Genomic DNA, 14,445 nt, shown 5'->3' with positions numbered 1-14,445 from the left:
TGTGAATCCGGCTTCCCCATCGACTGTGTTGTCAGATGCTCGCAACAGGGAACCACGTGACTCCGGGACGCTGCAACCGTCATAAATATGAGTCAGTTGCCAAGCCTCTGAATTTTGATCACACGACTCTGGGGACGCTGAAACGGTCCTAGGTGTGAAAACCCTCCCCTTCCCCCCATTCATTTTTTTTGAACCGTCACTAAATGAAATGTTGCAAGTCGGGAATTACATGTACCAAATCCAAAAAGCATTATTAGGATAGAAAATTCAAGTGCATTCAGCCCTCTAAGAGCACAATAAGAATGACAGCAGCACAATTAGAAAATCTGCACGCAATCCAAATAGCCTTTTTACAGCTGTGGCCCAGGCAGAATGCCATCTAAAACTTCTCCCCGCCATACAGGTGACAGTGAGTGAGTTTTGCCCCATTTTGCCATTCATTTTTTGCCACAGTTGTTAAGTGAATCACTGCAATTGTTAAAGTAGTAACACAGTTGTTACTCAGGTTCACTGTGTCTGGAGGTCGCAAAAGGGGACATGACCCTGGGACACTGCAAGTGTCATAAATACAGGACAGCTGTCAGGCATCCGAATTTCGTGATGCAACTATGGGGATGCAACCACGGCCATAAAAGTGTGAAAAGTCAAATTTTTTCAGGGCTGCTTTAACTTCAAATGGTCACTAAACCAGGACCATTGAGAACTGCCTGTATTTTCAACCTGAACATTCGAGAATAGAATAGAATAGAATAAGAATATAATTAAAATTAAAATTAGAATTAGAGTGGAGTGGCATGGAATAGAATTAGAATGGAATAGGATAGACTAAGAATAGAATAAGAGTAGAACGGAATGGAATAGAATAAGAGTAGAATGGAATGGAAGGAAATAGAATAGAATTAGAGTGGAATGGAATAGAAATAATAGAATTAGAGTAGAATGGAATGGAATAGAATAAGAATAGAATTAGAGTAGAATGGAATGGAATAGAATAAGAATAGAATTAGAGTAGAATGGAATGGAATAGAATAAGAATAGAAATAGAATAGAATTATAGTGGAGTGGAGTAGAATAGAGTAGAGTAGGAATAGGAATGGAATAGAATAGAATTCGTTATTGGCCGAGTGTGATTGGACACACAAGGAATTTGTCTTTGGTGCATAGGCTCTCATGTACATAAAAAGAAAATACATCATAAGGTACAACACTTAATCATACTAGGAAACAATCAATATAAATCATAAGGATACAAGCAACAAAGTTACAGTCCTGCAGTCGTAAGTGGGAGGAGATGCGTGATAGAAAGGATAAGAAGATTAATAGTAATAGTAATGCAGACTTAGTGAATGGTTTGACAGTGGTGAGGGAATCATTTGTTTGGCAGAGTGATGGCATTCAGGAAAAAAAACTGTCCTTGTGTCTAGTTGTTCTGGTGTGCAGTGCCCTATAGCGTCATTTTGAGGGTAGGAGTTGAAACTGTTTATGTCCAGGATGTGAGGGGTCTGTAGATATTTTCACAGCCCTCTTTTTGACTCGTGCAGTGTACAGGTCCTCAATGGAAGACAGGTTGGTAGCCATTGTTTTTTCTGCAGTTCTAATTATCCTCTGAAGTCTGTGTCTTTCTTGTTGGGTTGCAGAGCCAAACCAGACAGTTATGGAGGAGCAGAGAACAAGGTAGATACACCTCAACACCCAAGAATTGGGGGTGTAAGTAAAATTGTTTCCTCTCTCCCAAACGAAGGGCTTTACCCTTTTCCTCCCCCTTCCCCACCCCCTGTCCACCATGCAGCTTTGCTTATGTCTGAACACACGTTTCAGGCATTCCCAGAAACCTATTAATGAAATAGTGGCCTCACCACCAAACCATTTGCTAGGATCAGCTGTGACAAGTTGCTTGATGGACAGCAAGTGGACTGATTAACCTTTGAGCGGTGTAACTCTGGTTTAAACAGAGCAGGAGTGGGAGGGGGGGTTCTTTTCATTGCAACGTGTCGGTGCAGAGCTGGCAACCTGATCTTAAACATTAACAGAACACCGTAATTGCAATGGCAACCTGGGCTGAGACAACCCTGGCTGCTTCTATCTGACTTCCATGCTTTTTTTCCAAGGCCTTTAAGTCCTTCTGTTTCAACGTGACCCGTGCCACATTTGGCAAAACCTCCCATAGCTGAAAGATCTCCAAGAACCTAGTGAGGATCTGGATGTAATCAGTAGGCATGTCTCCATTGGAGAGCCAGAATAACAAAGTTGGAGGTGACCTTGGAGATCTTCTAGTCCAACCCTTTGCTCAAGCATGAGACCGTATATCACTTCAGACAACTGGCTGTCTAATCTCTTCTTAAAAAACCTCCTGTGTTGGAGCACCCACCACTTCTGGAGTCAAGTCATTCCACTGATTGATTGTTCTAACTGTCAGGAAATTTCTCTTTAACTCTAGTTTGGATCTCTCCTTGATGAATCTCCACCCATTACTTTTTGCCCTACCCTCAAGTTCTTTGGAGAATAGTTTGACTCCCTCTTCTTTCTGGCGGCCACTCAAATATTGGAAGACTGCTATCATGTCACCCTAGTCCTTCTTCTCATTAAACTAGACATACCCAATTCCTGCAACTTTACTTGATATGCTTCAGCCTCCAGCCCCCTAATCATCTTCATTGCTCTTCTCTGCACTCTTTCTAGAGTCTCAATATCTGTTTTATATCGTGGCGACCAAAGCTGGAAGCAGAATTCCAAGTATGTCCTTACCAAGGCATTATAAAGTGGCACGAAGACTTCAAGTGATCTTGATTCTATCCCTCTGTTAATGGAGCCTAGAACTGGGTTGGCCTTTTTGCCAACTGCAGCACTAGTGGGAAGGATAAAGAACTGCAGGAGGATTCAGGTCTATAGAGTGTCTCGATGACCCAAACATGCTTTTTTTTTTCAAAATGTGCTTTCTTGTTCTTTTCTTTTGAAAACATCTTGCTTCTCATCCCAGAGGCTTCTTCAGTTCTACTTGAACTAAGAAGCTTCTTGGATGGATGGGAAGTGAAATGTTTTCAAAGGAAAAAAAATCAAGAAAGCCCAGTTCCCCGTTGCAAAAAAAAAGCACCTTTGATGCAGCTGGATTCCTACAGCGAGGGAAACGCAGGGTAGAGTAGGCTAAAATGGAGTTGACTAAATTGCCCTTTCACCATATATGATGGGAAACACCTTTTCATTTTGGTCTTAGCCCAGGGGGTTGGCAACCTTAAACACTCAAAAGAGCCACAAAGGTCAAAACTGGAAGACCCACTCCCCTGGTTCAATTCTGGAGCCAACTATGGTGGCTCCTCCACCATAGAATCTCCTCCTAGCGCGGAGTTCTTTTTCTTCTACCTATCCTAACCGAAAGCCCTATCAATTGTGGAGCCGACTGGAAAACCCGCCCCTTGCCATAGAGTCTCCTCCTGGCGCGACGTGCTTCCCACCCCCGCCCGCCAAACTGGAAACCCCTCTCAAAATTGTGGGAGTGACAGGGAGCCGCAGCAGAGGGATGAAGGAGCCAATGTGGCTCCAGAGCCGCAGTTTGCCTGCCTTAGCTGATCACATTGGTGGTTTGGGCACTGCAGATCTTACAAAAGCAGCTTTCTTTCCTTAATATGGGTTTAGTGAACTGTGTGGATTCAGTCACAGCAGAAAACTGGTCCAGTCACATTATCAAGCTAATCTCCCTTCCAAAGCCATTCTGAGAAGTACCTCCTTAGAGAAACAGATGTAGCAATGTATCTGAACCTCCCCTGAGGGTAAAGCTAATGAAGTGGTAAACAAGGATGGGTGATCAACGAAGAAGAGCTTGAATTACTTACCTGGTGTTCCTATTTTCTGCTCTCCTCCAAAATATTTGCATCACAATTTGCAGGTGCTCCATTTTGCTTCTCCTTTTTATGTCAATCACTCTCTGGATAATTTCCATTTTCCTTGGCTTCAGAATGGAATCCTTTCTTTTTTCCTTCCGTCGGCTTCTTGCTTTTCTTCGAAGCTGTTATGGTTCCTGGTCCTCTCCATCCTCATGAACGATCTTTTCGAAAAGGTTGACACAACCATCCATTCAAAGTTCTTCTCATTTTCAGTTTTTTTTTTTTAACCCAAATATATCCTAGGAATACTATCCGAAAGATAGCCTCACGAGTTTGCTCTTCTTAGATGCCTGGGGGAAGAGAGAAGAGAGAATAGCTAACAAACACAAATCACAGCTTCGAACATGAGATCAGTTTATTTTAAGAAATCATCACCCTCACTTAATGAGAAATTAGCAGTCTTCATTTTTAAAAGGCGTTCTTTTACAGCAGGGGTATCCAACCTTGGCAACTTTAAGACCTCTGGACAACTTCCAGCATTGCTCAGCCAGCTATGAATTCTGGGAATTGAAGTCCACAAGTCTTACTGGCTGAGAGATTCTGGGTGTTGAAGTCCACAAGTTTTACTGGCTGAAGGATTCTGGGTGTTGAAGTCCACAAGTCTTCTGGCTGGGGGATTCTGGGAGATAAAAGTCTACAAGTCTTACTGGCTGGGCAATTCTGGGAGTTGAAGTCCACAAGTCTCACTGGCTGGGGGATTCTGGGAATTGAAGTCCACAAGTCTTACTGGCTGAGGGATTCTGGGTGTTGAAGTCCACAGGTTTTACTGGCTGAAGGATTCTGGGAGTTGAAGTCCACAAGTCTTACTGGCTGTGGGATTCTGGGAAATAAAAGTCTACAAGTCTTACTGGCTGGGCAATTCTGGGAGTTGAAGTCCACAAGTCTCACTGGCTGGGGGATTCTGGGAATTGAAGTCCACAAGTCTTACTGGCTGAGGGATTCTGGGTGTTGAAGTCCACAAGTCTTAAAAGTTGCCAAAGTTGGACACCTGTTTTATAGAAAAGGCGAGAAATAAGACCCAATTAGAAACTCAACAGGGCCTCACTTAACCAAGTTAATAACAATCTTCTACATCTTCACTGTAAGGAAATTCATTTTATATCTTTCTATTGGTAGCTAAGTTTATGTGTTCTGTTTCCAGCCAGCTCCTGAAAAGCAAAGTGAATGGGGGAAGCTGGGTCTGCTTAACAACATGATTCACTGAACAACTGTAACGATTTGCTTAACAACCATGGCAAAAAACAGTCGGGTGCGATTCAAGTTTGATAGCACCTTTTCCAGCTAAACAATTTTATAAAAAGGAACAAGCCTTTGGGAGCTACAGCACACTTCATTGAATGAATAGAAGTGGTTAGATTGATAGCAATAGTAATAGCCTTATATACAGCTTCTTAGTGCTATACAGCCCTATTTGTAAACCACTCAGACACAGTTCTACAGCTCTGTCTGAGTGGTTTACAAATGCCAGCATCTTGTCCCCAACAATCTGGGTCCTCATTTTTCCCACCTTGGAAGGATGGAAGGCTGAGTCAACCTTGAGCTGGTCAGGATCGAACTGCTGAAAATGAGCAGAGTTTGCCTGTAATACTGCATTCTAACCACTGCACCACCAGGGCTCCTAGTATTGTAAGATCCATTTAAATTTAAAGGCCTGGTTTCAATATATATATCCACTCTAAACCAGTGTTTCTCAACCTTGGGAAATTAAAAGTTGAGTGGACCTCAATTCCCATCATGCTGGTTGAGGAATTCTGGGAATTTTAAATCTAGAGGTCCTTTTAACAGATTAATAGAGTTGGAAGGGATCTTGTAGGTCATCTAGTCCAGCCCCCCCCCCCTTGCTCAAGCAGGAGACCCTACACCATTTCTGACAAATGGCAGTGCAATCTCTTCTTGAAAGCCTCCAGTAAAGAAGCTCCCACAACTTCCGAAGGCAACTTCTGTTCCATAAGTTGACTGTTCTCCCTGTCCAAAAGCTTATGCAGTATAAAAATAATGACAGGGGCTATCTAAGGCTACATTGATTGCAGTTATCACTGAGATGGAGAGAAAAACAAAAGCAAAGAAGACAACTGGGAAGGGTGTATGTGTGTGTGTGGTGTAATCACATGTTGGGGAATTTGCACTTTATCCTGAGAATGATAACTTTTTAATTCAAGGACTGTTTACATAACACAGTGAGGTTTGTATGGGTGCATAAGGCTAAGCAGGTAGATCTGTTGATCCTTGGTCTCTACGCCTGAGTGCAGTCAGTTATTACTCTCCCTATCACTTCAATGCACCCAATACCCCCAGAGCGGGGTGATTACGATTAAAGATTAAATGACGTTTAAACGAAGCTTTCATTGGAAGCAGAGAAAAAGCTTGCCAGCTAAAACACGACAACTTTGGCGGCAAAGTCACATACCGTATTTTTCGGAGTACAAGACGCACCTTTTTCCCTCAAAAAAGAGGGTGAAAATCTGGGTGCGTCTTATACACTCAATACAGCATTTTTGGCCTCCCGAAACCCCAACCCCTTTGCAAAAATGGACGTGCATAGCCTTTAGGAGTCCTCCAGAGTGCTCCTAAGTGCTGGGGAGGGCACAAATGAGTGAAAAATGGGCTGTTTTTTGCTCATTCTCCCCCAGGAGCACTCTATAAGCCTCCTATAGGCTATGCATTCCCCTTTTTTTGACAAAAAACGGGCCCCTTATTTGGGAGGTCTGCAGAATGCAAAAACGTTTATTTTAATTTGCCTCTTCAAAATCTTGGTGCGTTTTATACTCCGGTGCGTCTTATACTCTGAAAAATACGGTACCTATGAAAAGGGAATCCTACAGCGAGAATACATTTATGATGAGGAAAACAAAGAAACTGCTCTCTCTTGTTTGCATACAGGCAGTCCTCGACTTAACACAGTTCATTTTGTGACCGTTCCAAGTTAGGACGTCATAGGGGGAAAAAAGTGATCACATGATCACTTTTTACACTGATGACCACTGCAGCATCCCCATGGTCATGTGACATTCGCCTGCTTGACCACTGATTTACATTTATGATAGTTGCAATGTCCCGGGGTCATGGGATCCCCTTTTGCAACCTTCTGACAAGTAAAGTCAGTGAGAAAACCAGATTCACGTTACTAACTTAACAACTGCAGCGATCCACTTAACAACTGTGGCAAGAATCGTCGTAAAATGGGACAAAACTCACTTTACAAGTTTCTCCTTTAGCAACATAAATTTTGGGCTCAGTTCTGGTCGTTGAGGACTTTCTGTACTTCCAGTTGCAGAGACTACAGCTTGTAGAAACGTCTACCTTTTAATAAAGCTGGTTAATTGGAAAAGATGCTAGTAGACATTTTTTTTCTTGTTTGTGTGCTATTTTTCCAATGACGCACTGGCGTTTGCAATGCATGAACATTTCTGTCCATTACATTCTGTTTAAAAATTAGCTACTTGATTCACATTTAACAAATGTACTTCAAAAGACTTTATTCCATTAGCCTTCTGACCATTTATCAGTCAGGTCTAATAGAAACCTTTGATTTTTTTTATTTTTTTAAAAAGAGAGTTAGCCCAAGTTAGAAAAAGAGAAACGTTCAGGAGAATATATAAAACTAGGTTACGGCTTAATGCACTGGGTGATTTAAGGTAAATAAAACAATAATAATACAATACAATAGTAGAGTTGGAAGGGACCTTGGAGGTCTTCTAGTCCAACCCCCTGCCTAGGCAGGAAACCCTATACCGTTTCAGACAAATAGCTATCCAACATCTTCTTAAAGACTTCCAGTGTTGGGGCATTCACAACCTCTGGAGGCAAGCTGTTCCACTGATTAATTGTTCTCACTGTCAGGAAATTTCTCCTCAGTTCTAAGTTGCTTCTCTCCTTGATTAGTTTCCACCCATTGCTTCTTGTTCTACCCTCAGGTGCTTTGGAGAATAGTTTGACTCCCTCTTCTTTGTGGCAACCTCTGAGATATTGGAACAATGCTATCATGTCTCCCCTAGTCCTTCTTTCTCTTAAGCTAGACATACCCAGTTCCTGCAACCGTTCTTCATATGTTTTAGTCTCCAGTCCCCTAATCATCTTTGTTGCTCTTCTCTGCACTCTTTCTAGAGTCTCCACATCTTTTCTACATCGTGGCGACCAGAACTGAATGCAGTATTCCAAGTGTGGCCTTACCAAGGCATTATAAAGTGGTATTAACACTTCACGTGATCTTGATTCTATCCCTCTGTTGATGCAGCCTAGAACTGTGTTGGTTTTTTTGGCAGCTGCTGCACACTGCTGGCTCATATTTAAATGGTTGTCCACTAGGACTCCAAGATCCCTCTCACAGTTACTACTATTGAGCAAGGTACAACCTATACTGTACCTGTGCATTTCGTTTTTCTTGACTAAATGTAGAACCTTATTCTTTTCACCATTGAATTTTATTTTATTAGATAGTGCCCAATGTTCAAGTTTGTCAAGATCCTTCTGTATCTTAAGCCTATCTTCTGGAGTGTTGGCTATTCCTGCCAGCTTGGTGTCATCTGTAAATTTGATGAGTTCCCCATTTATTCCCTCATCCAAATCATTGATGAAGATGTTGAAGAATACTGGGCCTAAAACAGAGCCTTGGGGTACTCCACCGCATACTTCCCTCCATGTAGATGCAGTTCCATTGAGGACTACACGTTGAGTGCGGTTGGTCAGCCAGTTACGAATCCATCTGGTGGTGATGCTGTCCAACCCACATTCTTCTACTTTATCTAGTAGTAGGTTATGGTCTACCTCATCAAAAGCCTTACTGAAGTCCAAGTAAACTATATCAACGGCAAGCAGTCTTCAACTTACGAAACAAGCAGTCTTCGACTTACGACCGATCACTTAGTGACCCATTGGAGTTACAAAACACCCATCAGAAGCTACTTATGACTGAAATTCAAAGTTATGACGCCCTGCAGCCATGGGTGCATTTTGAGCTCTGGGAATCCTGCATTACCCCTTCCCCGATTTTCAACATTTCTTTTATGGTTTCAGACATTTAATTCCTGTTTCAGGAAGAAAAAAGCCACCTACTGGGTAAAATTGATCCACTTAACAACTGCAGCATTCACTTAATGCAAAAAAAAGGCGTAAGATAAGGAGTCTGGTTATATGGAGGCCTGTTTCATCGTTGCAAAGAGTTGCGATTGTAATTCTGTTATTATGGTCGTATGTCGAGGATTACATATATAAATCAGAATACAGCTGGAAGGGACCTTGGAGGTCTTCTAGTTCAGCCCCTTACTCAAGCAGGAGATCCTATCCATTTCAAAAAAGCAACTGTCCAGTCTCTTCTTAAAGTCCTGCAGCGATGAAGTGCCCACAACATCCGAATGAGTGATCACATGTATAGTGGAAGAAGAGGCTTCCAAGCAGAAGGAAAAGCACCAAATGTCTTGCAGCAAAACTCACGAGGCACACAAAATTTATGACAATATAAGCTAGCCGTAGACCCAGGCATCTGAGTAATGGTAATTATTTGGAATTGAAGGATACAATGAATAATGTATTTGTTTTTTCCTCTGGCAAATTCTCCCTTCGGAGCTATCTCTGTGCAAATAAGACCAGCCAAGACTTCAATTACACTTTGCGGATTTTGCTAAGAACAGAAGTGCAAGGCCTGAGTAAAACGAACGGAGAAGGCATTTGGGGGGGGGGCAGGAGGGGGGGACGAGACGACGACATCCTAATCCAAGTTACGCCAAGTGAATACCGCATTTTTTGGAGTATAAGACACACCTTTTCCCCTCAAAAGAGAGGGTGAAAATCTGGGTGCGTTTTATACACTGAATACAGCATTTTTGGCCTGCCGAAACCCCGCCCCCTTCACTAAAATGGCCGTGCATAGCCTTTAGGAGCCTTGCAGAGTGCTCCTGGGGGTTGGGGAGGGCAGAAATGAGTGAAAAACGGGCTGTTTTTTACTCATTTCTGCCCGCCCCCAGCCCCCAGGGGCACTCTATAAGCTTCCTAAAGGTTATCCATGCCCCTTTTTTTGACAAAAACGAGCCTGTTTTCACGAAAAACGGGCCGTTTTGGGGTGGTCTGCAGAGTGCGAAAACTTTTTTTAAAAAATTTGCTTCTGGTGCGTCTTATACTCCGAAGAATATGGTACATACCGAATACAAGGACCGTGCGTGTGTGTGTGTGTATGTGTGTGTGTGTGTGTGTGTGTAAGGATGTGGGGGTGGGAAGAATCAGAGGACCGTAAGGTAGAGCTAAGCAACCCTGGACTTTGAATTTATTGGGTTGCTTCCAAGTAGAACAAAGGTTGAAAGGGGCCAAATTGGAAAAGGTGATCTGAGGACAGGATTCCTCAGCGGAACAGGCCCAAAGGTCCTTTTCTCAGGTGGCAACTGGACTTTCTTGGGGTTTTTTTCTTTTTTTTTTTTTGAAGAAGTTTCGCTTCTCATATCCAAGAAGCTTCTTCAGCTCTGACAGGATAGTGGGAATAAGGGATGGATTTCCAGGGGGGGTGGGGGGAATTGCAGACTATAGGAACCAGGAACCCCACTCAGGTGACCCTGAGGACACATGTAAACCTCCAAGTGCTTCAATGACCCTCTAAAAGGATGCACATGACCAGCTGTCTGCAAGGAATATAAATCCTTCCATTCCCCCATTATCCTGTCAGAGCTGAAGAAGCTTCTTGGATGAGAAGCAAAATGTCTTCAAAAGGAAAAAAAAAACCAGAAAGTCCAGTTGATCTGGCCTTCTAAAGAGCAGTCAGGGTTGATCTCCTCTAGGATTGACCAGTTGGATTGCCTTGCAGTCCAAGGGACTCGCAGGAGTCTTCTCCAGCACCATAAGTTCAAAGGACTCCATTCTTCGGCGCTCAGCCTTCCTTAGGGTCCAACTTTCACAGACATCCATTGCAACTGGGAAAACCACAGCCTTGACTATACACACTTTTGTTGGCAGGGTGTTGTCTCTGCTTTTTAGTATGCTGCCTAGCTTTTCTATTGCTTTCCTCGCCAGGATCAAGCGAGGAAAGCAATGGAATGACTGCAGTCCCCATCTCCGGTGATCTTGGAGCCCAGGAAAGTAAAATCTGTCACTACCTCCATTTCTTCCCCATCTATTTGCCAGGAATTGAGAGGGCCGGATGCCATGATCTTAGTTTTCTTAGAGGAAAACAATAGTGCAGCCAATATTTTGAAAGAAGGATGCTAACAAAAAAGGAGGATTCAGGAGGGGAATAAAAACCACTAAAAGCTCTGAGCCGCCGCATTCTGAAATGGCTTTGCTAGCATTTGCCTCCCCCAAGCCCTGAGGCACATCCATGTGGCCGCTTAACAACCATAATGGGGAGAACTCCTAGGTCAGTCGTTGAGCACGGTGGACACATCTGTGTCTCGTTTAACAACCAGGATGACTTGTGACTAAAACTCGGGGCTCAATCGCGATGGTAAGTCAAGGACTAGTATATCTGGCCTCTCCTGTATTTTCAGCTTTGACAACTGCTAGCAATATTTTATGGCTCTCTCTAATAACATTTTTCTGTAGTAGGTTTTAGTACTGGGTTTTTAGTACTACCTCTTACTCTATATAATGGAATGGCTCTGGATTGAAGATTACACGTCCCTAGTTCATTCCAGCCATAGCTGCGTACAACTTCAGTGATGGAGAACTTGTACCCTGTTCCCCCCCCCCAAAAAAATAAGCCCTCCCCGAATAATAAGCCCAATTGAGCTTTTGAGCGCATGCACTAAAATAAGCCCTCTCCTGAAAATAAGCTCTCCCCAACAATATTGCAACACAGCAGTAGCCATGAGGTGACCATGCTAGCCGCTTCCTGCATCTCAAAAATAATAAGACCTCCTAGAAAATAAGGTTCAAGCGCTTATTTCGGGGGTCAAAAGAAAATAAGACACTGTCTTGAAAATAAGACGCTGTCTTATTTTTGGGAAAACACGGTATATTGATTAAAACGTCCAGACTATGGCTAGAGAATTAGATTCACACCAATGCTGGTTTCATCTGAGAAACCTTTGCCTTGTTTGCTTCTGAGCATCCCTGACATCCGAGTTTTTCAGACTTGTGCTCTTTAGCACCGTGGACTTTTACCAGGGGTGGGTTCCTGCCAGTTCTAACCTCTTCTATAGAAGAGGTTCCACAAATCTACAGTGCCATTTAGAACTGGTTCCAGCTCCCTCCTCCCGCCCGTCCGCACATCATCAAGATGAAGAGCCAGAGGAGGAATTCTGGGAGTTGAAGTCCACAAGTCTTAAAGCTGTCAAGTTTGAACACACCTGGGGGTTTTTTTCCTAAAGGGTTAGGGGTGCCAGGGTCTTGTAACTTGACAGCTTTAAGACTTGCACATTTCAATGCCAGAGTTCCTGAGCCAACATGACTGGAGGAGGAATTCTGGGAGTTGAAGTCCACAAGTCTTAAAGCTGTCAAGTTTGAACACCCCTGGAGTTTTTTTTTCCTAAAGGGTTAGGGGTGCAAGGGTCTTGTAACTTGACAGCTTTAAGACTTGCATGCTTCAAATGCCAGAGTTTCTGAGCCAACATTTTGGTTGCTAAGCAAGAGCGTTGTTAATTGAGTTTCACCCCATTTTACAAGTTGGTCACGCCCACCCGGTCACATGGCCGGCAAGCCACTCCCACCCAGTCACATGGCTGGCAAGCCACGCCCATCCAATCACATGGCCAGTAAGCCACTCCCACAAAGCAGGCCACACCTACAGAAGAGATTCTAAAAAAAACTGAAACCCACCACTGACTTTTACCAACAATTCCTCAGCCATTATGGCCATTGCTGAAAGCCTCAAAGTTCACCTATCTGAAAGCTAACCAGGTGGGAAAGGCTGATTTTCAGTTTAGTTTTGCACATAGCTGAAGAGCTACAATTAAAGGGGATTAGGTAGCTATCATTCCTATGGGATTCCCAGCACTGTTCTAACATATAGAGCCGTGATGATGCAGTGGTTGGAATGCAGTACTGCTGGCTTCTTCTGCTGACTGCCGGCTGCCAGCAGTTTGACAGTTTGATACTAACCGGCACAAGGTTGACTCGGCCTTCCATCCTGTCTTTGTCTGAAACGGTATAAGTTTCCCGCCTAAGCAGGGGGTTGGACTAGAAGACTTCCAAGGTCCCTTCCAGATTCTATTCCCGTGATGGTGAATCTATGGCAAGTGTGCCCAAAGTAGCACGTGAAGCCATGTCGCCCGGCACGCATGGCCTTGCCTGTTTGTCCTCTGGGTTTCTGGTGCGCATGTGTGTGTGACGATCAGCTGTCCTTCGTGCATGCAGCAGTGCTGAAAACTGGTGTATGCGTGTATGCCGGCGAGCTGATTGTTGGGCGCGCATGTGCGCCAGAACCCAGAAGTTTGGTTTTTCCGGAGCACAATCCCTTCACGTGCACCGCAGTGCCGAAAACTGGCCTGTGCATGTGTGCCAGCCAGTTGATTGTCGGGCACGAATGCATGCTAGAAGTTCAGCTTTTCCGGAGCACGATCTCAACGAACGCGGGCGACATTTCTGCGTGAATTTTTGGGCACTCGGTGCTGAAAAGGTTCGCCATCACTGTTCTGTTCTGTTCTGTCCCATCCCATCCCATCTCCCCATTGTTCTATTCCCATTCCCATTCTCAATCCCATTCCATTCTATTATTTTCCTCAATATCTGTATTTCTAAGGTTGGAAATTGGTTCATGAAAAAAAGAAATGCAGATGCTACTTTCCTAAATCCTTCCATTCTTGTAACTTCAAGAATGATGAGATCTAAGCCAACGTTTGCTTTTCCAATAATAAGATTGCTGATCATTAACTGCCAAAAACCCCTCAGGACCAACCCTGCCCCAAACTGCCAATCCCCTGTCATAGGATTCCCTGACACCACCTTTGCCAAAACACAACAAGCTGGAGGCCAGACTGCCTACATAAAAACCAAGCGCCAAAGAGGCGGGCCAGCCTCAACCAAAGACTTTTCCCAGCAATCAATCTTGGAAGTCTTGGAATGCCGATTCTCCAAGACGGCGGCGGTGTTTCTTGCCAACAGTCAAAGGTACGGCCGTGACTTTAATTAGCACGCCAGAGCTGCAGGGCGCCAGCCGGCAGGAAAATCCTGGAAGAGCATGAGAGTGCTTATAATTTTCCTGTCAATCGGTGCACCTGTAACTACATGACAAGCAGTCATAGGAAAGGAATTCAGTGGGGGGGAAATTAGGGTTTGCTGTATACTCCACGGTTCTCCTATGTAGGATCAAAGAGTCAAAGCAAGCGTGTGGTTTGCACACCCTGGAGGAGGAGAAAGAAGGTGTCTCTCAATCACTTCCATATCTCCGTTTTCCCAGACAAGATCCACTTCCATTTTCCTTGGTTTGCAAAGCACATCTGAGCAGGCAAAACCTGAAGGACACGAACGTCTTCAGAAGAATCTTACGATAGTTTGCTGCTACATAGCGGGTGACCAAGTTCATTTGGAAGAATGTCTACAACAGAGATGTTAAACTCAAGGCCCCTGGGACAGATCTGGTCCGTGGGGTGCTTAGATCTGGCCTGCCGGCCTGCCCTGAAAACAACAAAGAACAGGCCTGCAATGCATC

At 43.9% G+C, this 14,445-nt stretch overlaps 1 long non-coding RNA gene across 3 annotated transcripts in view; it reads right to left on the bottom strand.

Moving 5' to 3' along the window:
• LOC309390494 overlaps positions 1-14,445 on the bottom strand; it is a 183,700-nt gene that overhangs the window by 30,360 nt on the left and 138,895 nt on the right. For all 3 annotated transcript variants that reach the window (XR_014175140.1, XR_014175141.1, XR_014175142.1), the window contains one exon: positions 3,828-4,168. This is a non-coding gene — a long non-coding RNA (uncharacterized lncRNA). The remainder of the gene's footprint in view (positions 1-3,827; positions 4,169-14,445) is intronic.

The sequence above is a fragment of the Natrix helvetica genome (assembly GCF_964273705.1).
Source record: "Natrix helvetica genome assembly, chromosome: 4".
NCBI classification, from domain to species: domain Eukaryota; kingdom Metazoa; phylum Chordata; class Lepidosauria; order Squamata; family Natricidae; genus Natrix; species Natrix helvetica.
This window is presented reverse-complemented; position numbering and strand designations above follow the sequence as displayed.